The sequence below is a fragment of the Brachyhypopomus gauderio genome, chromosome 9 (assembly GCF_052324685.1).
Source record: "Brachyhypopomus gauderio isolate BG-103 chromosome 9, BGAUD_0.2, whole genome shotgun sequence".
NCBI lineage: Eukaryota > Metazoa > Chordata > Actinopteri > Gymnotiformes > Hypopomidae > Brachyhypopomus > Brachyhypopomus gauderio.
The window spans coordinates 17390983-17417900 of NC_135219.1; the positions used below are offsets into that span (position 1 = coordinate 17390983).

At 45.0% G+C, this 26918-nt stretch overlaps 1 protein-coding gene and 1 long non-coding RNA gene across 3 annotated transcripts in view; both read right to left on the reverse strand.

Annotated features, from left to right (window-relative positions):
• fut8b (fucosyltransferase 8b (alpha (1,6) fucosyltransferase)) overlaps positions 1-13898 on the reverse strand; it is an 84022-nt gene extending 70124 nt beyond the window's left edge. The window contains 1 exon segment of the mRNA XM_077017692.1: positions 13729-13898. The gene's annotated coding sequence lies outside the window, so the exon portion shown is untranslated.
• Positions 13899-23777: 9879 nt separating this feature from the next.
• Positions 23778-26918, reverse strand: part of LOC143523307 (uncharacterized) — an 88190-nt gene continuing 85049 nt past the window's right edge. The window contains exons 4-5 of one of the 2 annotated variants that reach the window (XR_013133280.1): positions 24676-25626; positions 23778-24498 (exon numbers count right to left, since the gene is read on the reverse strand). This is a non-coding gene — a long non-coding RNA (uncharacterized LOC143523307). Of the gene's footprint in view, positions 25627-26918 lie in introns of both variants that reach the window. The other variant, XR_013133279.1, reaches the window with a different exon arrangement.

Below are 26918 nucleotides of genomic sequence, written 5' to 3' on the forward strand. Positions count from 1 at the left end.
AGAATGCTTAGTATGGCAACGTACAATAAGTAAAAATGTTCTATAAGCCTTAAATTATGCTCAGATGAAAGACAAAAATAAGAAATGTGTATATTCTTCAAGCTGCCTAATTCCTAATAATCAATAATCAGAAATCAATCAAAATGTATTTATACAGCAATTTTTACAACAGTTGTTGTCACAAAACAGCTTTACAAGTGTCCAAGCCCCCAGTGAGCAAGTGACAGTGGCGAGGAAAAACTCCCTAAGAGCATGAGGAAGAAACCTTGAGACTGGCCGATGAGATACAATAATTAGAGAGATACATAAACAAAGTGATGGGAATGATAAATGACTAATTGTAATCTTTGTGTGTATTTATATACATGTGTGAATTCTTGATGGTCAGTAATAGTGGACTGTGGAGATAGAGCAATAGCGGGGGGGGGGGGGGGGGGGGGGGGGGGGGAGTGAGAGGGCCCAGGGCAGGGGGGTGATCCTTCATCATAACTGGGTAGGCAAGAGGTCGTACTCCTCCTCTTAGTCCAACCTTTCCTGGTTGTTTAACTCAGCCAGAAGTGTTGAAACTAAGTTACTGAAGACACAGGCCGGAACACAGACTCTTGCCTCAGAGACTATTTAAGTGATGGTTATCAGGACATTCAGGACAATTATACATATTAGGGCAATTTAGGCCCTAATCACAATCGTTCACAACACGGGTCTGACAGCATTGTAAAGTGTGCACTGTAGCTCGAGATGGGTAGGTCTGTGTTGTCTGAAGAACGTGTATCAAACCTCTAGATCCAGAGGCGCTCACTAATCCAAGTTAAGATGAACACGAGGATACGATGTGGCACGCCTCTGTCCAGCAACGTCAGCGCTAGCACAACGCTCCACCCTTCTCCGCCTGCTTAATCCCAAACACAGTCCCCTTCCATGGAGATGGTCGCCGCAGCAACAAACATCTCGCTGGATGCTTTAATTAAGCACAGCTGGCCACAAATGCTGGAGGATTATGGGATAAAGGTAAGGTCAGACCGCCATCTCTGGCAAGGTCAAGGTCGAATTAAGCATTTTATTATTTATTTATTATTTACGTTTTATTCAGGCAGAGAATACACGGGGAGTTTTGCCTTCTGGGTTGCCTTTTAAAGCTGAAGCGGAATTAAGCCCTGTGTCTAATTGGAGAATATGGTTCTATCAATATGCACACAAAAAAATCTAAGAAACATTATTACCTTTGCTTTGCAATACAAAAATACTAGAAAACCTTCCTGAAAGGATGTGATCCACCTTCACTTTCATAAACTTTCTTTCATAGACACAGTTTCAGAGACTCCTCCCTCCCTCACATCAGTAACACAACACCGTTTCAGAGACTCCTCCCTCCCTCACATCAGTCACACAACACAGTTTCAGAGACTCCTCCCTCCCTCACATCACACAACACCGTTTCAGAGACCCCTCCCTCTCACATCAGTAGCACAACACCGTTTCAGAGACTCCTCCCTCCCTCACATCAGTAACACAACACCGTTTCAGAGACTCCTCCCTCTCACATCAGTAACACAACACCGTTTCAGAGACTCCTCCCTCCCTCACATCACACAACACCGTTTCAGAGACTCCTCCCTCCCTCACATCAGTAACACAACACCATTTCAGAGACCCCTCCCTCTCACATCAGTAACACAACACCATTTCAGAGACTCCTCCCTCCCTCACATCACACAACACCGTTTCAGAGACTCCTCCCTCCCTCACATCAGTCACACAACACCGTTTCAAAGACCCCTCCCTCCCTCACATCACACAACACCGTTTCAGAGACTCCTCCCTCCCTCACATCACACAACACCATTTCAGAGACTCCTCCCTCCCTCACATCAGTAACACAACACCGTTTCAGAGACTCCTCCCTCTCACATCAGTAACACAACACCATTTCAGAGACCCCTCCCTCCCTCACATCACACAACACCGTTTCAGAGACTCCTCCCTCCCTCACATCAGTCACACAATATCGTTTCAGAGACCCCTCCCTCTCACATCAGTCACACAACATCGTTTCAGAGACTCCTCCCTCCCTCACATCAGTCACACAATATCGTTTCAGAGACCCCTCCCTCTCACATCAGTCACACAACATCGTTTCAGAGACTCCTCCCTCTCACATCAGTCACACAACATCGTTTCAGAGACCCCTCCCTCTCACATCAGTCACACAACATCGTTTCAGAGACCCCTCCCTCCCTCACATCAGTCACACAACATCGTTTCAGAGACTCCTCCCTCCCTCACATCAGTCACACAACATCGTTTCAGAGACTCCTCCCTCCCTCACATCAGTAACACAACACCGTTTCAGAGACCCCTCCCTCTCACATCAGTCACACAACACCGTTTCAGAGACCCCTCCCTCCCACACTAGTCGCACAAACAGAAGACTCCCAAAGATCGGCTATCTGAACATACCGCAATATCATTTTCAGGCTGTATTACCCACCCTGGACCAACTGGATACCTTCATTAGTGGTGACCGGGATTGGGGCAAGTGTGGTGACAGACCTCGGCATCTGGAATAGGTATTCGATAAGCCGGCCTGCCAGACAGAACTAATGAGGGTGCTGAGCGGAGGCCCATGGATCCGCAACGGGTTTATTGCATATCTGTGCTGTAGCTGGAGAGGCGAGCACTCAGCACTGCCCCCTGCTGGCGTGCTCTGGTCCACGGCCCCGAGGCTCACCCTCACACAGACCCTCCTCCTGCCTGTAAGCTTATTAAGGGCTGCATGTGACGAATGGTGTGTTTTTACTACTGCCAGAAAAGGAAATTAGGTCCAGATAGAGAGAGAGAGAGAGAGAGAGAGAGAGAGAGAGAGAGAGAGAGAGAGAGAGAGAGAGAGTGGGGGGGGGGGAGATGTAATAATAATAATAATAATAATAATAATAATAATAATAATAATAAAAAGATGTACAGCTCAAAGTCCAAAAATGAAATGTAAAATGTTCTTACAGGAGAAAAACAAGGTTAAAATATTAAAATCTAATAAAATGAAACCCACAGTCCAACACATGGAGGGATGGTAAAATCTGGCAAACCTAAAAAACTGCATGAATGACTACATGCCTGCGTGCCCAGTGAAGGAGGGCACTCTGTCCTGGGTGGTGTCCCTTCTCCTGTCCTGGGTGTTGTCCCCTGTCCCTGATTCAGTCCCCCAGGAGGCAGTGGTTTCAGATTGACAGTATGCTGCACGTGACTGGATGTAAAAGCTGTGTATTGACTGTAGTGTATTTGGGTTCAGAGAAAGGCACTAAATAAGTGTTACATTGTTCAATCATTAATTTATCTACTCAATTAAAAATCAATGAAAGGTGAAACAAAAATAAAAAATCATGGATGGAATTATGTATAAAAATTATGATAATGTATTTAAAAAATATACAAAGGATTAATAAGTAAAACAGGCAAAGGACACTAAAAATCAACAGAGTGGAGACATCAAACACAATAAAAATACAAAAAACTAGAATACATAAATGATAATGAGATGTTAAATGATATATTTAGCATAAAACTCGGGAGACGCTGAGGCAAAAAGATGTCTTAAGAGAACGAGAAAAAAGGAGAAACAGAAGAAAAAACAGATACGCTGTCATCTCTGCACGCGCCTCCGAACTGGAACAGGTGTCTAGAAATCACAGCGGCGTTTGGCTGATCCCTCCATCCGCCCAGGGGACGCAGGACGAGCGGGGGGGGAGGGGGGAGGCGGCGATGGCTGCCACTTTTAACGGTCACCCTTGGACTGTAAGAGTGGGAGGATCGTTATCCTGCCTCGAGCTGCTTGTACGAACGCTTTGGTTCAAACAGTCCTCACTGACCTGTATTACTACTTCCATTAAAAATTATGTGGGTAGAACAAAATGACAAAAAAAACAAGATATACTGCCAATGCGTACTTGTAATGTTTATACTGGTAATGCACATAGTGATGTGTTTAGATGGTAGTGTGAAGCTGTACTCCAAAACTAGATCTTTCAGTTGGTAGGATGGGCTAACCCTAACCTTAGTAAGGAGGACTTTTGGATAGGGGTCGGGGGTTAGAAGGTTAAGACCACGACCCGACTTTCACAACCCTAGTGGTAATGGTGGTTTCTTAGGTTTTCCTCATGGATCATCTCTCATGTTTGCTTTTCTCCAAGCTGGTCATTCTTGGCTCCCTCATTAAAGGTCTGGGCAATGTTCTCTGCAAAGCTGCGTAAAAACGTCTGCTAAAAAAGTCGTGAGCAAATAAAAATGAAATGAAACTTTTTTTTACCCTGCATTATTAGTGAGAAAAGTCGAGTAAAAGCTGTCCGGCTTTCCACAGTGGTGTGGGTAGCTTTCTGCTGTAAAGGTCTAAACAAGAAACGGGCGAACCAAGGCACTTCACATCTCTGGGCTAAAGCCCACGGACGTAGGCGTTGTTGTTTGATGTTTTTGGAGGACATATGTGTCAGTTTCTGACTGGGTCTTTAATGGCACACTTTTCCAGAAGAGAGTGAGGCGTAGTGTGTTGGTCAGTGTATATCAGTCCTTCTCTGCAGTCCAGCAGGCCCACTCCCACCCAGCAAGCATCCAATCACGTCTCTCTCCCCCAGCCAATCACACAGTCCCACGGGGAGTGGCATGTTCCATTCCAATCAGACCAGCGTCCATAGAGAAGTCTCTCCGCAGAGAACAGTACAGTGAACGGCCACTAAGGGCGCGCGCACACACACACACACACACACACACACACACACACACACACACACACACAAACACTGAGCCAGTTGGCAGACTTGAGCTAGCATGTGCCAGGGAAATCCTTCTGAGCCAGACCTGCAAGGCCAACCTGAACACTCTCAACAGACCTGCTGTACACACACACACACACACACACACACACACACACACACACACACACACACACGCAACAAAAGACAAACACACTCCCAAAACACACACAATCATGACACAAAGGCAGACGGATACATACGTATACACACATGCATAGACTCATTGACACAATGAAACACACACACACACACACACACTCTGTCACAGAGGGGCTAGTAATATTGCATTGATGTTCCAGCCTTTCATCTATCCAGATGTCTTGATGACCCATTCACTGAACCCTCTCTGTGTTCTCTTCCTGTCTTGTGGCTGGCCACTTTTCGAACAGACTAAAAAGAAATACAAACTCAACCAAAAACAGCGTACAAAACACGCGGGATACACTTAACGTTAAGATCTTGAACCAAACATTCAAAAAGGCTCCAACATTCAAAGTAGAGAAATATGATGTCCTTAATGACCTATTTCCACAATGCTTTGTCATATAGTTGCCTGGTGTGAATAATGCTGTTGGCTGCCCCCTGTTGGTCACACTGCTTCGGATCCCAGCAGGGCCTCACTGAGTGGGGACCGCCCGTTTTACCCAGACCTCCCCAAGAGAGGAGCTACGACAGGCAGGGGAGCTAAACTCCGTGGGGACGTGCGTCAGACAGCACTGCAGTCAACACCAGCTTACCTCCCCAGGGGAGAAACACAGGGCTTTATCAGCCTCCACACACACTCACACGCGCACACACACACACACACACACACTAAGCTTTATTAATGAACACGGTACACAATCTCAGGAAATACATGCAGCTCTCTTAATGGGCAAGGCACACACACACACACACACACACACACACACACACACACACATACACACACAGACCTAAACAGCCTCAAAGTCATTGGATTCTGTATGTGCATGTGTGTAAGTATATACCATCTCTGGTGGTTTAGGAATTGGGGTAAAACCCCCAACCATTTCATTACTCCTTCAGCTCCAGTGTTGGCGGGACGGTCCCTGCAGGCCCGGCCCCCTCTGTCAGCACACAGCATCTGAGCTTCAAAAGACATTTGGGGACATCTTCAAAATTGCTCTCAAATTGCCACGCCACTCTGCAGCCATACTGCTGTGATGGCCAGTACACAGCAGGTTCTTCAGACAGACACGCTCAGAGAGTGGGCTCTTTTCACACACACACACACACACACACACACACACACACACACACACACACACACAAACGCACCACAGCTAGATCCGGTAGACCTTTGGCCGCGTACAACGTCACAGAGATAAGGCACGGGGCGGGAGAGGTGGAATTTCCAGCCCACCAAATCCGACATCAAACTACATTAGGGTCCTTCAGGTTCTTCCCATCCAGAAGCGGAGCGTCTTTCCCCCTGGAGAAAGACTTTCAGCGGATTTATAAAAAGTGACGCATTGTTGACATTTTACCAAATGGCGGCAATCTTGTCGATCGCAGGTGTTCCCACTCAAGCCTAATTATATCGTCCGTCAGTCACTCTCAGCAATCACACACCAGTTCCTGAAGCTCCTTGAAACGTCAGTCAGCCCCGCTCTCTCTCTCTCTCTCTCTCTCTCTCTCTCTCTCTCTCTCTCTCTCTCTCTCTCTCACACACACACACACACACACAACCATCAGTTAAAAAAAATGTGCAAGAGAAAATCTCTTCCTGTTTTCTTAACAAGTATGGGTGGTGTAATGCCTTGGGCACTGTGGAGCGATGAGGCGGACACATATTCTGAGAGGAGGAGATTTAATAAAGGGCAAAACCAAATCCATAGTCATGTAGACAGTCCAGGGTCAGATCAGACAGAGAATTAAACAAAGACATTTTCTAACACTTAACTAAGGCTCAGACATAATACAACAAAGACAACACTGACAAAGCTTTGGACCACTCACAAACATGGACCATAGGACAGTGGTAGAAACAATGAACATCACAGGCTTGATGAAACAAGGGGTTTCAATACACCTAACAAAACAAGGAACACCTGAACAAGGGGCGGGGATACAAAACACAAGGAAGGAAAGAGACTGACACATAGCACATGGCTACATAAACAACACAGACATGACAGGTGGGGGCGGGGCTAGATGTGACAATGAAAAATATTGAAGTGAGACTAACGAACAGTAAAGATCGAATACTACACCTGGAGGGAAACCCCAGAGCCATAGGATGTGAGAATCATACTGGACGGTCAGTAACTCTGACAAACGAGTTTTGCAACATGACAGATATCAATCACTATTCCTCCACAACCAAAGCTGTTCAACCGTTTTCTCACACGGTGATTTATTCTACTCATGTTTTCCCATATTCATCTCAACTGCCAGGGAAGTGTTGGCAGAAATTGGATTCTGAATAATTGGGTTCTTTCCATTATAGAGACAGAGGCCTTCCTGGTTGTAACTCACCAAATCTGTCAAAATGTGTTATCTCGCTGGTCGGAAAGTCACCCTGAAGGGCTGTTTTGTTTCATTTAAGGAAGTACTGACTCAAATGGGCTTCTTCGTAAACATGTCTGTGAGAGGGCGCACTGGATTTTTCAAAGGTTTTTCTTTTTAATTTCAAAAACAAGGCCATACAGGCCTGGACCTTCACCTGTTTGTCAGTTGGAAATGCATTTAATGACTCTGCCTTACGCTGTTTGGTACACGCTGGTAAACAGTCCAAGGTGTTGCAGTGCATGTTACAGAAACTCTGGAGAAACACCCAGCTCTGACCCAAACATCTACACAAGACCATATGACCCAGTACCACATTTTACCCCAAATTATATATATATTTTTTATCCAAGAATAAATTATCTGAAATGGACACAATGTGGTTTTAATTAATTTTAAGAAAAGGTTGTACAAAACCATCTGTATATCCCTGTCCCACACACTTGCTTAATAAAAAAAACTGCTGTGACACCATGTAGTTTATTCATAAGATATTGTATATGCTTTTAATACAAAGTGCTAATCATCTCTGTCTGTAACTTCATAACAATTATGTATTATCCTCACCAAATGTCCCTCTATACACTCCTGTTATTGCTTAACCTCTGAGGGGTTACTGTTAAAAACATTCCACATGAAGGCAGCATGACTAAAACTGCAACTTTAATGGCTGCTGACGTATAGAAGCGAGCAGTACTACCAGCATGAGAACACAATACATATATGAATCACACATTTATGCATTACATACAGTGTGTGTGTGTGTGTGTTAGTGCCTATATATACACTTGTGACATAATGTACTGCAGTCAACACAACATATGTCATATGACCTGCCTGCACTGTAAGGTCATGTCCGTTGTGGTCGTGGTAAGTATCTGTATATGGAAAATACCACAACATATCAGAATACTTTTTCTGGTTACATTCTAGTGGAAATGTAAGCGAATGACCCAGAAATAGATGAAACTCTTCATGTTCAAGATGTTTTTACAGAGGGTTTTCCAGATTGACGATGCTAGAAGAAATGGCCTCTGAAGAGTGTGCGTCCTCCAGGACGTGATGCCCTGTGCTTCTGACAGACGGGATACACGAGAGGAGGCAGGAATGTGGACCTCAGGCTGGCATCACCGGGCCTGGGAGGACACTGGAGGCACAGGTGCTCCGTCTGGGGCAGTTAATATAGACCCTGCACAGGATACGTGTGCATGCCTCACTTCCACTCATCTTCATAATGGTTATTTAATTAATTAATCTTTCATTAAAGGCTTCATTTGGTCAGATGCGACACCTGCTTTCAAAGCCTCACTAACGAATGATCAGAAATTACATAAAGTAAAACCTATAAGGGGAGGCATATGAATCTCCTAATATAGTTTCTCGTGACGTAAAAAGTTTTACGTGAAGAATATATTGGACTCAAATGTAGCGGTGGGCGATATATGATGATGAGGATGATAATGATGATATGTTACCGCTACCGAAACACTAATTCGCTGATACAGCTGACCACACATTAGCTCATTATGTTTTGTTGTTATTAGATTTCTTCATTCTGTTCCTAGTACAGAACACAGAAATGTGCACCGTTCATTCATAACAAACCTTTGAAAACATAAACAGAAAATGGTGCTGGAGGGACAGGATAATTGAGCTCAGAGAGACAGACAGAAGGAAGACCACGTCGAGCGGTGAAAGTCAGAAGAAGGATTTTATACTTAATACGGAGATAAGGTAGTCAGCAGAGCTGTGATGTGCGCAGTACATACTGCAGAAAGTATTGAAATAACATGAATATTCATGTCACGATGGGACGAGATACAATGATGATTTCATCTCGTAACAGCAAACACTCTCTGCCTTGGCCCTCAGGAACCCAGGCAATGCACCACTGTGTCTTTATCCTGCTAGCATGCGCCTGACTTCAATCAGTGGGTAATTAATATGCAAACGAAGGCAAGGCAAGTTCATTTATATGACATATCTTATACACACGAGCAATTCAGAGTGAAGGATAAACACCTTGGAATTATAAAAATAGAAATTAACTAAAAAAAAAACCTGCAAGTGCAAAAGAAAAATGAAAAGTAATATGATTTAAAATTTTAAAGTGTAGTGCAATGCTTAAAGTGATCATTTAAATGCTTTGAGCTAATTAAGTCGATCGGCTGATATGTTTGTATCATGTGGTTGAGCAGATATGACACCAGAATGTGTCTATAGGGACATTGGCACTGTAGCAACACAAACCCTTTCTGATAGAAACCATGGCAGATGGCCACTATTGTTATGGATGTTTTTCCTCACATCTGAAGCTGGGTTTCTGACAGAATACAACACATATGAGAATCTGTACGGCGTACCAGATCACGGACAAGACCAAATCCAGGCAGAAAGACACACGGAAATGACGAAACCGACAGATGGAAAAGGCTAAAGTATTTTTACAGTTAGGAAATTTCAGTTGTCACTTTGTTAATTAGATGATGACACAGGCAATGCAAATGAACTTCAATTAGTCTGACTGTTCTGTGGGGGAAAACCCAAACAAAGCACCCAAATCATTCCAAATCACACTTGCAATTTAAACGTCAGACGACTGCCGTGATCATTAAAATGAATCTGTTTCCCCGGGGTTGGGGGTTGAGGGGTGGGTGGTGTAACATTGCAGGGAACAGCATTGGGAGAGAGATGGAGGATACAGCACTGGGAGAGAGATGGAGGATACAGCACTGGGAGAGAGATGGAGGGAACAGCACTGGGAGAGAGATGGAGGATACAGCACTGGGAGAGAGATGGAGGGAACAGCACTGGGAGAGAGATGGAGGGAACAGCACTGGGAGAGAGATGGAGGGAACAGCACTGGGATAGAGATGGAGGGAACAGCACTGGGAGAGAGATGGAGGATACAGCACTGGGAGAGAGATGGAGGATACAGCACTGGGAGAGAGATGGAGGATACAGCACTGGGAGAGAGATGGAGGATACAGCACTGGGAGAGAGATGGAGGATACAGCACTGGGAGAGAGATGGAGGATACAGCACTGGGAGAGAGATGGAGGGAACAGCACTGGGAGAGAGATGGAGGGAACAGCACTGGGAGAGAGATGGAGGATACAGCACTGGGAGAGAGATGGAGGGAACAGCACTGGGAGAGAGATGGAGGATACAGCACTGGGAGAGAGATGGAGGATACAGCACTGGGAGAGAGATGTGAGCACAAACTAGATGTTAACCTTGTGACTGCTTTTTGAGTAAGGGTACATATTACTACACTGCAGTATGATAATAATCAGTTAAACATAACTTCAGTGCGCTGATTTATCTAACCACATCCTGAAGAATATACCAGGTTTCAGCTTCTGCCGCCTTGGAGATTGAAACACAAGCAGGTTTCTTCAAGAACAACCCAGAGCATGCTAACCATGAGCCTCCATCTAATCACCTCACTAACAGCCATGCACACACACCCACACACTCAGTGGGCTTTAAGTGCAAAGAGGGAAGACCACTACATCCATCAATAGTCATCAAAAAATGCCATCCAAATGCCAGCAGTGTTTCTTGCAAGGCTCCATGTTTGACCCCTTGCTGTGCGTAGGCACGAATGTACACACGCACAATCACACACACACACACACACACACACACACACACAATCACTCTCCGACACACACACACATACACACACACACAATCACTCTGCGACACACAGAATATTTCAAAAGATGATGCAGGATTTTTTCTTTAGACTAGCGTCAGCACACACATTACTCAGAAGGGCTAAAACATCAGACTCAGATCTGGCCCCGTTGAACGCCTAAGAGCCCAGGCTGTCACAATGCGACCAGCCCCGTCCCGTCTGTCCACTCAGACTTCCACAGTCTTCGGTCTGCGCTATCGTGGCACGAACAGCAACCGCTCTCACCCGTGGGACAGCTCGCTTCCACCACATCTCCGGAGCCAGAGTCCTCCGTGACGCCTCGAATGCAAAGCCAGACGGGATCGGGGGTCAGACGGGATCGGGGGTCAGACGGGATCGGGGGCCAGACGGGATCGGGGGTCAGACGGGATCGGCGCCAGTCCCTGTCCCAGTCAAAACCGGGTTTAAACAATGTGCTATGAAGAAGAACATCAGCGAAAGTGCTTTGCGTGAAGGAGAGAATAAACAACCAGATGGACAGAAACGTAAGCGGGTGAGCGTCAGCGAGTGTCGGACATTCTCTCGCACTGCGTTACCTTTCAAAGAAAACCACAGCATCGAGTAGAGGGAGAAAAGGTCCCGGCCAACAGCGGGCTGGCATCACCGATGCTCGGGTAAGACCAGAGCAGAGGGCACGGCAACAGGCCCGAGCATCTCCACACCACTGTAACACACTCTGCTGCACTACATCAGAGCTAGACCAATGGAGTCATTACAGCGCAAATGAAAATGGACAGGGGCAGTGAGGAAGCAGCAGGAACACACACACACACACACACACACACACACTGAAACATGCTTGCATGCACACACTCTCACACGCATGCACCACGCCCGCAAGCGCACGCACGTGCACACGCTGTCAAATCTCAGACACACTCACCTGGATGCATGCACAAACACACACACACACTCACAAGCACACACACACACTTTCAAACTCACATACATACGCAGAAATTCGCAAGCACACACGCATGCACTCACAAGCACACGCACGTGCACGCAGACACACACTCGAAAGCTCACACAAGCTCACACACATTTCCATGTGCACACACTCGCATGCCTAATTATGCCTGCGCGGAGCATAAAAGACAGCAAGGAACAGCTGTGCACCGACATTTATCACGACCCGCTGATCAATTATCAAAAGGCCAAACTCTACGTAGACATCATGTTACATTTCACGCCTTTACCATGTTGAAACAATGATGTCTCAGACATCTTCCTCCCAACAGAACTCCAGAGGGTTCTGGGAAATGCGAGAGCACACAGTTCTCCCAGCCTTATGCAGCCACGTCTCACTGTGGCTACATAGTCACCTTCTGTAAGCGGATCCTCTCTAAAGCCCAGAGTCCACATTTATCACCTTTGCCATCTTTAAATGCATTTTCATGAAAAAAAAACCCAACAAACTCTGTAGCTTACATCTTGCTAGTGGGATTTGCCAACTGTTAAATGGTGAGAACGGGAGGTGTCGGCCACGCCCATCACGGTGGGTTTGCCAGCAAATACAAACAGGACTGCTGGATAATCATGTGCGCCATTTAGTAATATGAAATGGTGCTGCAAAGAGCTTCGTCTGGACTGACCCCCCCCCCCCCCCCCCACGGGCAAAGGACATGCGTGCCAAATCCAGCCCTGGCCTGGCCCAGGCACAGTTCACTGGTTACACACAAACCCCATCTTGGGTCAAATACAGTGGCAAGCTCCCTGATTTTAGACCACCTCTAACATCCCTAACCTCTGAGAGCTTAACGACTACCCGAGAAGACATGAGTGCTTCAGAGCAGCGAGTAGCTCTGTCACATTCCTCACACATAAAGTGGTCACTATAATTAACATATAATTTTTCCATTGACTCTGTGAGGAACTGATATGTTAGAAAACATTATCAACAATAGTTATTGTCATTAGTAAACCAGGGCAGCAGGGTCTACCGCTTGAAAACTTTAGCCCTTCTTTAGTTTGACGTAACCCATCTGGCAGGATGAAACTGAGCTCTAAAAGTTATATGTACATTGTACGGCAATCACATAATACACATTACAATACAGAAACAAAAAGAAAAGAAACGGCTGCTTTTTTGTTTGTTTGTTTTTTACAGTGCATGAATTTAAATATAACATCTTCTCCAAGAGACATCGTTTCACACAGCTTAAAAAAAAGGACCATATCGAGCCCACGTGCAGCACTGTTGTGCTACTATTTCTATGATCTAGTTTGTAGGATGATGAGACTGAAAAAAACACTCGCACGAATCTCGCCTCAGCATCGTAAGTTCATAACCGTCACAGTTCCCTTCCTCAGCACGGGATTAAAGTCGCATGAAACGACTGGGCAGACGTTTAACTAGTCCTCACACCAGCCACTTACAGTCGGAGGAATGTTGATGTTTGTCAACATCAGTGCGTGGATGGAGTCCAACTAAACCATGTAGACTTCAGGTCCGCGAGTGGAGACAGTGAGACGCACGCACGCAGTTGGAGACGCGCGTAATGCCCACGAAGCGCGTCTCTGACAGTAAGACACTTAACATCACTTAACATCACTTAACATCGCTGATATTTACTCATCACGGTACCGAGTCAGGCGCGTTGCAACAGGCCGGGGAGTAGACAAACCACCGACTCAACCCACATCGCTTTGCTCCGCGCTTTCTCCCACACACCAAAGCCTATTAATGCGTACCTTACACCCAGTGTGTCGGAATACGCCTCGACCACGAACCGGCACCGGACGACCCGATGAAGACGTCTTTTTTTTGGTATTCGATGAGAAACGGGACCCGACGAGTCCTCGGTTCGCCGCTCGGCTCTGCCGCTGCCCGCCAGGAGGTTCGACAAGCAGCGCTCGGCGAGTTGACGCGAGGCTGCAGTGCGCATGCGTCAGCCTGTTGTACTGCAGCTGTACGCGCTGATGGAGGAGCGCGTGGCGTGGCGCGCCGACCGGCTCCGTACTCGTGCGTGTGCACCAGGCGTGAGCGCAGGTCCGCACATAACGCCTTATTGTTTCACTGCTTAGCAGAGGCAGTGTGTAGGCGACTCATTTGACGACATAAGCTGGGTCTGTAAGACAGATAGACGTCTTATTCTTTCGTTCGCGTTGCTGTCGTTTCTTGACACAGTTCGGCAAGTTTATTTGGTATGTTACACGCGCTATTACTCTGATATATTGCGAGCAATATGTCGTATTATTCAGTATATTCTCATTTACTTAAATCATTGTAGGAAAAAAGAGCAGTGTTGATTCACTGCTTTGATAAATACGATTCAACTCAACGATTATTAGCTGATGCGTTTAAAGCAGGAAAAACTTTTAATGTTTACACTATGGCACAATATAAATAATTCCTCATCAACAAAGCTGATTAAAGTTTTGGTGATTATCCAGCAAGTTTAATCAGTGATGTTAGATAAAGAAAAATGCAAAAGTGCCGCTCGTGGGGTGTCTTGGATTAGGTATCAAACTTGTCTAAGACAAAACAATCGACTCCCTCTTAGGCGAACCCAGGGTGACCCGTTTCTTTGACACTGAGACACAGAACAAACAGAACCGTCTGCTCAAAATGGGTTTACATAAGAAGCTTGTTGTATTGCCAATGCGGGCTTTTTGATTTTAGCCCTACTGTCATTTCAGCAGAGTCCCCACTGAATTGCTCTTAGAAAATAAAAATAATCAGGGACTAAATTTGTTGATATTGATGTGCTGCCACCTACTGTTGACATTTAATATTGCCATCCTGAATGCCAAACAAGTACTATGAACTTTGTTGAATATACATCGATGTGAAGCGTCGCATGTACAAAATGTTGATCTACCATGTTGACGTACTAGGACGTGTATGGTAATTAATTAGTAATCAATTTCGCATGTTTTCAACTGGTTTTAAATTGGTCTGTTTCTAACTTAAAACCAGCGCTCGCCTTTCACGCTGTGATGTGAAAACTCAATTCTATTTATTTTCTTAAGTGCTTAGTCCACGTGGACTACAGCGCATGGCCCAATCTGCAAAGGCTGAATACTGAACGAACCATAAAGCCTCCAAACACACTAAGTGTTTGCCCGCTGTGTCTACTGTAAGCCATCAGGCGCAGTTGCTCTTCAGGGCTGTATTGAGGGATATGCGCACACGGAACATCACCCCAGATAGAAATAATTTAAAAGACATTACGCTCCATTGCTCCTGGCCAGTTACTGCGCAGACTGGGGTGTTTATTGGTTTAATATTCATAACAGCATGTCCATCCTCGGGCCAAGTGTTGGCAAGAATGTTACAAAACATCAATTTGCATTCGTCAGCAGAGCAGTACAGATGGTAGTAGGTAGTGAAGCGCTCTTATGTACCCGTTCACCGTCAGTTATATCATCTCTTCAACTGAGGGCAAGGAAACTGGTTGGACTTCTTAACGAGAAGTTATGATCCTTTGTCTTTCCCGGTCTCATAACTCTGTGATTTTCTGCTTTGGTGTTCTTCCTGCTGTAACGCACATGTGGAAAGCAACAGTGGGTCTGACTGCATCATTGGACTGTCCGCTTGATAACTAACGACTAATTTGTGCGTGGTTACACTGACTGATGCGGTAGACGTTGTCATTGTCCGTGTTCCTATGCGCATGCATCTCGGTACTCCAGCTAATGTGAGTTTGATATTTGTATACTTGATGGATTTATTTAGCAGTCCTTTTTGCACTCTGTACCAACCATGTTTGAGTCATAATGAAATCAGATAAATTGTGAATCGCTGACCAATAATCACGCACAATTTAGCCATTAGTTATCAATACTGACAAGCTAATGTTACATAACACGAAAACATTTATGTTGCTGAAATGATAAGAAATGGTATTCAAGCCCATGTTAATTAACCAGTGCACTGCCTGACAACTATTGTGAAAGACAGCATGAAACATACTCTGCAACATAACAGACTTCTGAGTGAAACAATATTTGGACAGGAAATAATGTAAGGAGATGATTAATTTTGTCCATCAGGATTTGATTAGATCGTGAACATATGACATGATATTGTTGGTTAATATTATTTTCTGTATTTGTGCGTGCACTTTCACAGGTAAATGTCTATCTCCTGCCTTGATGTTGAAACACTGCCCTGATGGAAGGTCCATCTACAGCATAAAGCAGGACATGGATTGTGATTGGACCACTTGGTACTGCCCATTCCAAATGTTAATGATCTACAATAGGCATGAACTGAATATTTTGGTGCATATTTCCTATTACATGCTGACAACCAGATAAAGTAAAGGACCAGATAATTCAGTACACCTGACCAGATAAAGTAAAGGACCAGATAATTCAGTACACCTGACCAGATAATGTAAAGGACCAGATAATTCAGTACACCTGACCAGATAAAGTAAAGGACCAGATAATTCAGGACACCTGACCAGATAAAGGACCAGATAATTCAGTACACCTGACCAGATACAGTAAATGACCAGATAATTCAGTACACCTGATCAGATAAAGTAAAGGACCAGATAATTCAGGACACCTGACCAGATAATTCAGGACACCTGACCAGATAAAGTAAATGACCAGATAATTCAGGACACCTGACCAGATAAAGTAAAGGACCAGATAATTCAGTACACCTGACCAGATAAAGTAAAGGACCAGATAATTCAGTACACCTGACCAGATAAAGTAAAGGACCAGATAAAGTAAAGGACCAGATAATTCAGTACACCTGATCTGATGAAGTAAAGGACCAGATAATTCAGGACACCTGACCAAATAAAGTAAAGGACCAGATAATTCAGGACATCTGACCAGATAAAGTAATGGACCAGATAATTCAGGACACCTGACCAGATAAAGTAAAGGACCAGATAATTCAGGACACCTGATAAGATGAAGTAAAGGACCAGATAATTCAGTACACCTGACCAGATAAAGTAAATGACCACATAATTCAGGACACCTGATCTGATGAAGTAAAGGACCAGACAATTCAAGACACCTGACCAGATAAAGTAAAGGACCACATAATTCAGGACACCTGATCTGATGAAGTAAAGGACCAGATAATTCAGGACACCTGATAAGATGAAGTAAAGGACCAAATAATTCAGTACACCTGACCAGATAAAGTAAAGGACCACATAATTCAGGACACATGATCTGATGAAGTAAAGGACCAGATAATTCAGGACACCTGATCTGATGAAGTAAAGGACCAGATAATTCAGGACACCTGATCTGATGAAGTATAGAACCAGATAATTCAGTACATCTGATCAGATAAAGTAAAGGACCAGATAATTCAGTACACCTGACCAGATAAAGTATGGGACCAGATAATTCCACCTGATCTGATGAAGTATAGGACCAGATAATTCAGTACACCTGATCAGATAAAGGACCAGATTATGAATCAGGTGTACTGAATTAGGACTGAAATTAATGCAGTGTAAAAAGGGTTGTGAGTAGTAAAGGTCATTTTACTTAATGGCATAAAGAAAAATAAACAAAATTAGACATTTCACCATGTTTTTCATAGTTGCAGAAATTCTTGATCAGAAGAAATATGATTCTGGTTTCCTAATGTGTGGCAGATTCTAAATATAGAGCTATATCATAAGCCACATATAATTGGTTGAAGGTTGCCATGGTAATGTGACTGGTATATGCATTCTTTGTCCAGCAGATGGCAGAATTGCTGCACTCCAGCCTCTATATGACAGCAGCCTGCTTGGTCTGCTTAGATGAGGTCTCTACATTATTTAGATTTACGACCCGAATATGTGACAATAAGTCTCATTAGATGTGCGTTAGAACTCAGTAATAATTTAAAAGCTTTTTCAGAGCTTTGTGGTCCCTGGGCCCGAGGTAAGCCCCAATGGCATTTGTTTGTTGAGGAAGATGTGCCGTATAATCCAGATGCAGATGTACTGAAAGTCCTCCTTGAAGAGCTTCCAACAAGGGTCCACAGAACTTAGAAGAAAGATGAAGATTGTCAAGCTTAACCTTGAGAAGGGTAATTGTAGATAACAGCTACCCCATATGGACATTGGTCTCTGCCTGAAGAACATTGATGGCCTTGGCAACTGGACACATGGTCTTTGAATACTCAGCAAGAAATGGCAGTTCAGCAGTTGTAAACCTGCAACTGCAAAAGAAAGATTTTTGGAAAGGCCCACTGCAATTAAGCTAAAATATTATTACATGTAAAACATATGTAAAATTGGTAAAAGTATTACAAGTGTGTATACATTGGAAACTTTAATGCAGCACAGACAGATCTAATAGCTCCTTCTCCTTGTTCCCTTATGATACGCATAATCCTCTCCACAGCCAAGAACGGTGAGTTCTATCTCGTATCATTTGGCCTTAGGAGCTGGAGCTTGCATTGACCTAGGATGGTCTCAGCAGCCATGGTGGATCCACTGCTTTTATTCCAGAGTCATTTAGAATTTCCAGAGAGAGATACTTTCTTGTAGGTTGCATCTGCATTTGCTTCTAAAGCATCAGCTGTAGAGACCAAGTTCAGGAGATGACAGGCACAGCGGTGATGTTTTGGCAGTTGATATTCCAGGTCATCACCCTCATCTAACATGGATCCAACCTCAACAACAAAAAAAGACACGAAACAGCAGTTTTAGTCCTGGTGTCTGCAGAAGCACAAGCAGCTATCTGCTGTGTGCTGACCCACCACTCTAGAGCTCACGGTGTGGAAGCTACTGCCACACATATAACATTTTCAACAATATGCTGCATGTTGAGTCTTGTGCACTATAACATTTGGCTATTACAAAGTGAGAATTCCTAGCCTGAATTGTGCTTGAACCAGATAAGTGTATGCAGTCTTTCTATAACTTAAAATTATATAAACTTTTTAATTTGCTGCAAAAACAATATAGGTTGCCAGTTGGTTATATTTTTGTGGTTTACATGGTGCTATTCATTAAATCAGTTAGTTGGCTTTGCAGCTGGCTTTACTGTGCTGTTCCAGTATTGTGTCTGCACAGATGTGACTAAAATACTCGTATTCTAATGTGCATACTTTACACAACTTTGTTAACCTGTTGTATTAAAAGGGTGCCTTGGGGGCCCTGACAAGGATTTAGGCCAGGGCTGTAGACTTAAAACTTAATTGCCTTAATATAGCCGTTATTATACATTCACTGGCCACTTTATTAGGTATACCTCTCCAACTGCCCATTAATGCAAATGTCCAGTGGCGGACTTAGCAATTTGGGGGCTCAAGGCGAATTTAGCTAGGGGGCCCATCAACATTAATATGCGAGAAATAAGTCAGCTAATCAGGGGGGCCCTACAGTGGGCTGCAGTGGGAGGGGCCCAAGGCAGTTGCCTAGCCACGCCTCTATGCAAAGACCGCCTCTGCAAATGTCGACTCAGCCAATCGCATGGTAGCAACTCAATGCATTTAGTCATGTAGACATGGCCAAGACGATCTGCTGTAGTTCAAACCTAGCATCAGAATAGGGAAGAAAGGTGATTTAAGTGACTTTGAACGTGGCATGGTTGTTGGTGCCAGATAGGCTGGTCTGAATATTTCAGAAACTGCTGATCTACTGGGATTTTCACGGACAACCATCTCTAGGGTTTACAGAGAATGGTCCGAAAAAGAGAAAATATCCAGTGAGTGGCGGTTCTGTGGGCGCAAATGCCTTGTTGATGCCAGAGGTCAGAGGAGAATGGCCAGCCTGATTTTTGAAGATCAAGTTGTGGGTGGCGTTTATGACTCTCTTGCCAAGCAGCTGCAGAGCAGAGCGGACAACATGAAGAGGGGGAGAAATGTTTTATTTACTGTAAAGTTTAGGTGAGCAAGCTTTATTTGCTTGCTCACCTACTCTTTCAAAAAATGCATCCTTTACTTTCATAAGTGTAACAAGACTTTCTTGAACCTTCTGGTGCTTCCTCAAAGGTTTGTTTTTGACTCGCTTACCTTTCTTAGAATTCATCTTTTCTATTGGTCCACACAGCTTTTCTTTGAATAGCAGTCATACACACCTATGGTAAGCTAAGACAATTGGGGTGTGTCCTATCATATTAGCTCATACTATTTCACAGTCACGCCACAAATAATTGGCGGATTGGCACATCAAACTACATGAAGTTTCTGCTTTTGAATATATGGCTCTAAAGGTGTCTGGCCTGTCTACCTTAATTCTACTGCTGGTATATCGCCCACCTAAACTATCCACAGCTGACTGTTCTGTCTGAACTCAGTGAACTGCTTACTCTCTCTCTCTCTCTCAACTCGCAAAACATTAAATGTCTAACCTTTTTTAAATCCATCATTATTTAAGCTTGGATACTAATCAGTAGGGGTGACCTGCAATAGTCGCTGATTCAACTATAGTCGACTATACCCCCTAGTCGACTATGAACGTCATAGTCGAATGTACCATTCTAACAACCTACCGTGTTTATTCATTTATTTGAGTGTTTTAGGTTTTTACTTTGAAGAGGAAAAAAGTCCTGAATGAGAACGTGATCCTGTTTAAGGTGTTCTAAATAAAAATATATAAATAAACCCGATTCGACTATTAGTCGACTAAAGGGAAAAGCTGACGAATCGGATTCGACTATGAAAATCCTTAGTTGAATACACCCCTACTAATCAGTTCATTAAGGTGTATCAGAACTTGAGAAGAACAAGAAACAGAGAATAAAAGAAGGAATACGTTTAGGTGAAAATTACGTTTGTCTCCACACAGAAAAAAGTAGCCAAAGACAAACCTAACAATCCTTAACTATGAAACATCTCTCTCTCTCTCTCTCTCTCAATTCACTTCAAGATTGCTTTATTGGTACGACCAATTTTAACAGTTGTTTTGACCAAGCAGCAGTTTAAGAACAAACCGAAACATAAAAAGCACCAATAGAAAATGTAAAAATACATTTAAAAAATTTAATAAAGCGATTATGTTGGTCTTTTTAGTGAAGAATTCTGACCGAATCCCACTGTATTCTGGGCATTCACTCAGGAAGTGCATCTCTCTCTCTGTCTCTCTCTCAACTCGCAAAACGTCAAATGTCTAATCTTTTTTAGCGTTTGCTTTAATATACTGTACAGAGTAGATACTACAATTAGTTTGGACACCTACTATAGTCTAGGGATCGTTTTTGTCGGGAATCGGTGAGTATTTACATGTGATTTACATTTGATAGCGGCGTAATATCTGTACGCAGCTTTCTGCGTACATGAATACGCATTTCAGTGCATAGTTTTGCGTACGATTTCATACACATGGGGAATGAGACCAGATTGGTTGATGACACCTCAGTTAGCCAGTTGCATATTGTGCATAATTTAGGTGTTCTGTTTGACTCCTGTCTCATGTTTGTACCACACATCAGTTCTGTCTGTAAGTCTGCCTTTCTCCATCTCCGGAACATTGCTCGGCTTCGGCTCATACTCTCACCTACAGCTGCTAAAACCCTGGCCAATTCTTTCATCACTTCTAGATTGGATTATTGTAACTCACTGTTCTATAGTCTACCAGTGAAAACACTTCACCCTCTTCAGTACATTCAAAATTCTGCAGCCAGTGTCCTTATGTCTGCTAAAAAAAATTGAACATATCACTCCAATCCTCCATAAACTTCACTGGCTCCTGGGGCCTCATTTATAAAGGGTGCGTACGCACAAAAAGGGGCCTGAAATGTGCGTATGCATCATCTCACGTAAGATCTGTGATTTATAAAAAAATACTCGTGAAAACGAGCGTATATTTAAGCAAAGTTTGAGGCATCCGTATCCCTTCAAAAGACTGCGGAGAGAGCGGGAATTAGTGACATTCATGTGGTAAGGAAGGGAATTGCAAGTAAATGCACAAGCCTTCATTCCTTCCGCTTATTAGTTCATAGTGCATAAATCAAGAGTAAGGACGGAAGATTAAGGAAAATTAAGCATCACTTGTTCAATTATGTTTTTGGTCTGCATGTACAGTTTATGTAGGTATCTTATTCTGCATTATATGTATTATCTGTTTTGTCTCAGTTTTTTTAAATCTAAAGGTGCTATTCATCATTATTATTATTATTATTATTATTATTGCAACAAATTATACTGTATAATAAAGAGGAAAGATGTTAAGGGCTGGTAATAGTTGCATATAATTACGAGCATAAACAGCTGTATGTAATGGCATAAAATAGCAGCTCCTAGCCAACCGACAAATACGGTGACGTGTTTTCAGAGATCAAGAAGATTTTTTTGCGAATGATGACTGGTTAATGAGCCGATTTAGGTTTCCAAGAGCCATTCTCATGGAACTGTGTGCTGAATTGGGGACAGATTTACAGAGACCCACGTTACGGAATCGGGCTGTACATGTCCACTTACAGGTGCTAACAACCCTTGGATTCCTGGCGACAGGTAGTTTTCAGAGAGAATTAGCGGACAGGTCAGGAATCTCTCAACCATCTTTAAGCTCCATAAAGCCAGCTGTATTAGTTGACAATCAGATTGACAAGTCGGTGCATCAGATTTCCTTACACTGCAAATGAACAGGCTCAAATCAAAGCGCAATTTGCAGCAGTGGCCAGTTTCCCCAATGTAATCGGAGCAATTGACTGCACTCATGTTGCTATAAGAGCGCCGAGCCAGAATGAAGCTGCTTTCATCAACCGAAAGCAGTTTCATTCTATAAACGTACAGGTTATTTGTGATGCAACCATGGTTTTAACCAATGTGGTTGCTCGATAGCCTGGAACAACACATCCTTCCTTGCCTCTACCTCCGAAACAAGGGCCTCTACTTCACATTCTTCGAAATTCCGCTTCTTTGGCTTGCATTCCTCCATTATATTATTCATTGTGTGATTTGCATGAACCTTTTATGGGTAAATGTGGGCGGTGCGGAGGCGGAACGCGAGGCTGGGTCACCTGCGCACACTTACAAGCAGGTTGTGATTCAACGCGTACGCACGCTTTTTAAAATCTGATTTTTTTTGAGTGTACGTCATTTCCTGTTTTTTGTGCATGCGCACTTTCACTCCAGAAGCTACGCAGAGTTTTATAAATGAGGCCCCTGGTCTCAGAACGCATCCGCTACAAAATACTCTTAATGACTTTTAAAGCCCTCCATGGCCTCACACCTGTTTACCTCTCCAACCTGTTGCACCCTCACGTTCCATCGCGTCAGCTCAGGTCCTCTAACTCCAGTCTATTAACCATCCCAAGACATAGACTTTCCACTATGGGTGGCAGATCTTTCAGTGTTGCTCTCTCCCTTCCTTTGTTCACTCTTCTGCCTCTCTTCCTATTTTCAAAGCTCAGCTAAAGACCTTCCAATTCTCTCATTACTTCCACTCTTACTGATACTCCCTAACTCTCCCCTCTTATATACAACATGTTAATGTAAAGCGACCTTGGGTTTGTGAAAGGCGCTATATAAAATAAACCTATTATTATTATTACTATAAAAAACATACTTTTGTCACAATTATCAATTGTTTGAAAATAGCACTTTTCCAAGGAATTTGATCCAGTGATGGCAAGAGTGGTATGAGCATAATCTGTAGACTGCAGCTAAATAAGTATCAATTTTTTTTTTGCATTTTTACATTTTCAGGTGTGTCCATTTTGTAATAATAATAATAATAATAATAAGAATAATCTTTATTTGTATAGCACCTTTCATACATACATGCAACTCAAAGTGCTTTACAGAATAAATAAAAGAGAAACATTAAAAGGAAGCAAAGATAATGTGACGCCGAAGGTGTCGGGACAGAGGCAGCCGGAGACGTGGGTGGAACAGAAGGATGTTTATTCTCCATGACTCAAACCAGTAATACTCGTAGGGCGTTAATGACAGCAAAGCCTTAGTAATGCTCATAGCGCATTCACACACACAGCGATGCTTTAGTAATGCTCGTAGCGTGTTCACTAACAGAGACGCTTCAGTAATGCTCGTAGTGCAAACACGGGAAGAGAAGAAAGCTCGCCGGACCCAGAGACGCTCGTAGCAGCAATGTGCAGCACTGGACCAGATGACCTGCGGGCTTAAAAAGAGCAAAGTAATGCATAACAGGTGTTTCAATACTCTGGTGATAGTGACTGTGGGAGTGGTTGCGTGCTCGGGGGTGTGTGCTGGGATCGGCTGCTGGCCGAGATGCACGCCCTCCTGTGGCGACCCGGCCCCCTCACCATGACAGAGCCCTTCCCCATGGACCCATCCTGTCAACTCCCACGCAGTCTTCCCCGTCGCCGCGGAGCCGGCCGGTCTGGATGCTCCCTGTGGAAGTCGGCGATAAGGGAGGGGCCTACCACTTGAGAGGCCGGTATCCAAGAACGCTCCTCCGGTCCGTATCCGACCCAGTCCACCAGTTACTGCAAACCACCTCTTCTGCGGCGCGAGTCCAGTAACCTCTCCACGAGGTACGCTGGTCCGTCCGACAACTGCAGCGGCGAGGGCGGCCGAGATGTCGAGGCCTCCTCCAGGGCACCCTCTCTGTATGGCTTGAGATCAGACACATGAAATGCACGCTACACACATCTGTCTTCGGGCAGACTGATGCGATAGGTGACTGGGTTTATGCGCCTCAAGATGATGTACAGGCCTGCATATTTCTCCCCCAGTTTACCTCTCTTGCCCAGGTGCCCGTCTCCGGTGGAGACCCACACCTTGTCCCCTACCTGATAAGATGGGGTCTCTCCCCTTCGACGGTCAGCTTTCCTCTTGAACCGCCTCGTTCAGCCGCTGATGGGTGTCCTCCCACACCCGCTCGCTTCTCTTACACCACTCCTCGATGATGGGCTGGTCCGAGGTGGTGGTGTTCCAAAGGTGGTGTTCCAAAGATACAGCGGCGGCTGGCGACCGAGCACGTACTCGGCCCAGGGCAGAAGCGCGCACCATGTGTCTGCGTGCTCGCTGCAGTACCCGCTTTCCCACCTCCTGATTCGCGCGCTCCACCTGTCCATTAGTCTGCGGGTGGTAACCAGAGGTTAGGCTAACCGTGATGTTGAGCTTAGACAAGAACTCCCGCTACACACGCGAGGTGAACTGCGGTCCCCTGTCCGACACGATATCCTCAGGCAGACCAAACTGCCGGAATATGTGCCGAAACAGGAGATCTGCTGTCTCCCACACGGTGGGCAGGCCACGCAGGGGAAGAAAGCGAACCATCTTCGAGAATCGGTCGATTACCACCATGATGACCGTGTTCTCCTCAGATGGAGGGAGGTCCGTGACTAAGTCCAGAGCGATGTGCATCCACGGTTGCTTGGGTGTAGGGAGAGGGAGGAGCTTACCCGCAGGAGGAGGAGTGTGTGGCACCTTGCAACTTGCACACACCGCACAGGATGCCACCTGCTGCAGCACGTCCCTGTGCAGCCCCGGCCACCAGTAGCGAGCCCCCAGCAACTGGGCGATTTTCGACACCCCTGGGTGCCCCGTCCCCACAGACGTATGTGCCCAGCTGATGAGGGCACTACGATGTGCGGGGGGAACGTACTTACGGTGCAGCGGGCAACCTGGATGCGGGTTCGCTGCCTCAATCTCCCGATCTATCTTCCACTCCAAAGCTCCCACGACACGCATCCGCACGCACGCTGGTTCTTCTCTCCTGGCCGGTACGTCACCTGGAACTTGAAACGAGAGAAAAACAGAGACCACCTGGCTTGACGGGCGTTCATCCGTTTCGTGGTCCTGATGTATTCCAGGTTCTTGTGGTCCGTAAGCACGGTGAATGGATGCTTAGCTCCCTCCAGCCAATGACGCCACTCACCGAATGCCTTCCGCATCGTTAATAACTCACGGTCTCCCACCCCATAGTTACGTTAGGCAGCGGTGAGTTTTTTCGAGTAGAAGGCTATAGGGCGGAGGGAGCTATGCTTCTTCGGCCACTGGGAAAGCACCGCGCCTACTCCTACATTCGAAGCGTCCACCTCCACTATGAAGGGACGGTTGGGATCCGGTTGAGGTAAAACCGGCGCGTCGACGAACGCTTGCTTCAGCTGGTTGAACGCTCTCGTAGATTTCTCTGTCCAGCGAAGCTTGGTACCTCACCCTCTCAGCATATCAGTAAGGGGCTCTGCGATCTGGCTATACGCGCGTATGAACCGCCTACAGAAATCCGCGAAGCCCAGAAACCTCTGTAGCTCGCACTGTGTGTGAGGCTGCGTCCATTTCACGACCGCCTCCACCTTCCTGTGCTGCATGTGCACGGAGCCTGGCCTGATGGTGTAACCCAGGAAGTTCACCTCACTGAGATGGAACTCGCACTTCTCTAGCTTGCAATACAAACGATTGCGCAAGAGCGTGCCCAGGACTGCCCGTACATCACGCACATGTTGGTCTAAGGATAGGCAATTGGAGGCCCACTGTGAAGCGCTGGAGAACGCACAGCGTCGAGAAAACCTGAGGATTTATGGGATTAAAGAAGGCTCAGAAGTAGGAGACACAACCCAGTGGATTGACAAATTTCTCCACAAACTTCTTAAACTGCTAACCGATTTCGAACTGCGACTGGACCGTGCTCACCGGTCCCTTCAGCAAAAACCCTTCAGTCCACCGGCAAGCCCCAGGTCATTTACCTTGAAATTCCACAGCTTCCAAACTAAACAACTACATACTACCAAACTAAACAACTAATACTACAGAAAGCGTGGAAGGAGAAAATTTTAACTTACAAGGGAGAGAAGATTACGCTAAGCCATGATTACTCACCTACGATGCAGAAAAGAACGGAAAATTCATCCATCAAAAAGCAATTGAAGGCCAAGCAAATCAAATTCAAAAGCCAAATTCCTACCCAGCGAAACTGAAGGTCTTCATAGAAGACAAAACCCTCATCTTTGACTCTGCGTGGGAGGCAGCGGACGGCCTGCGACACTTGGGAATTGAAGCGGAACTATCCAAAGGAGAGCGGCTGGAGAGA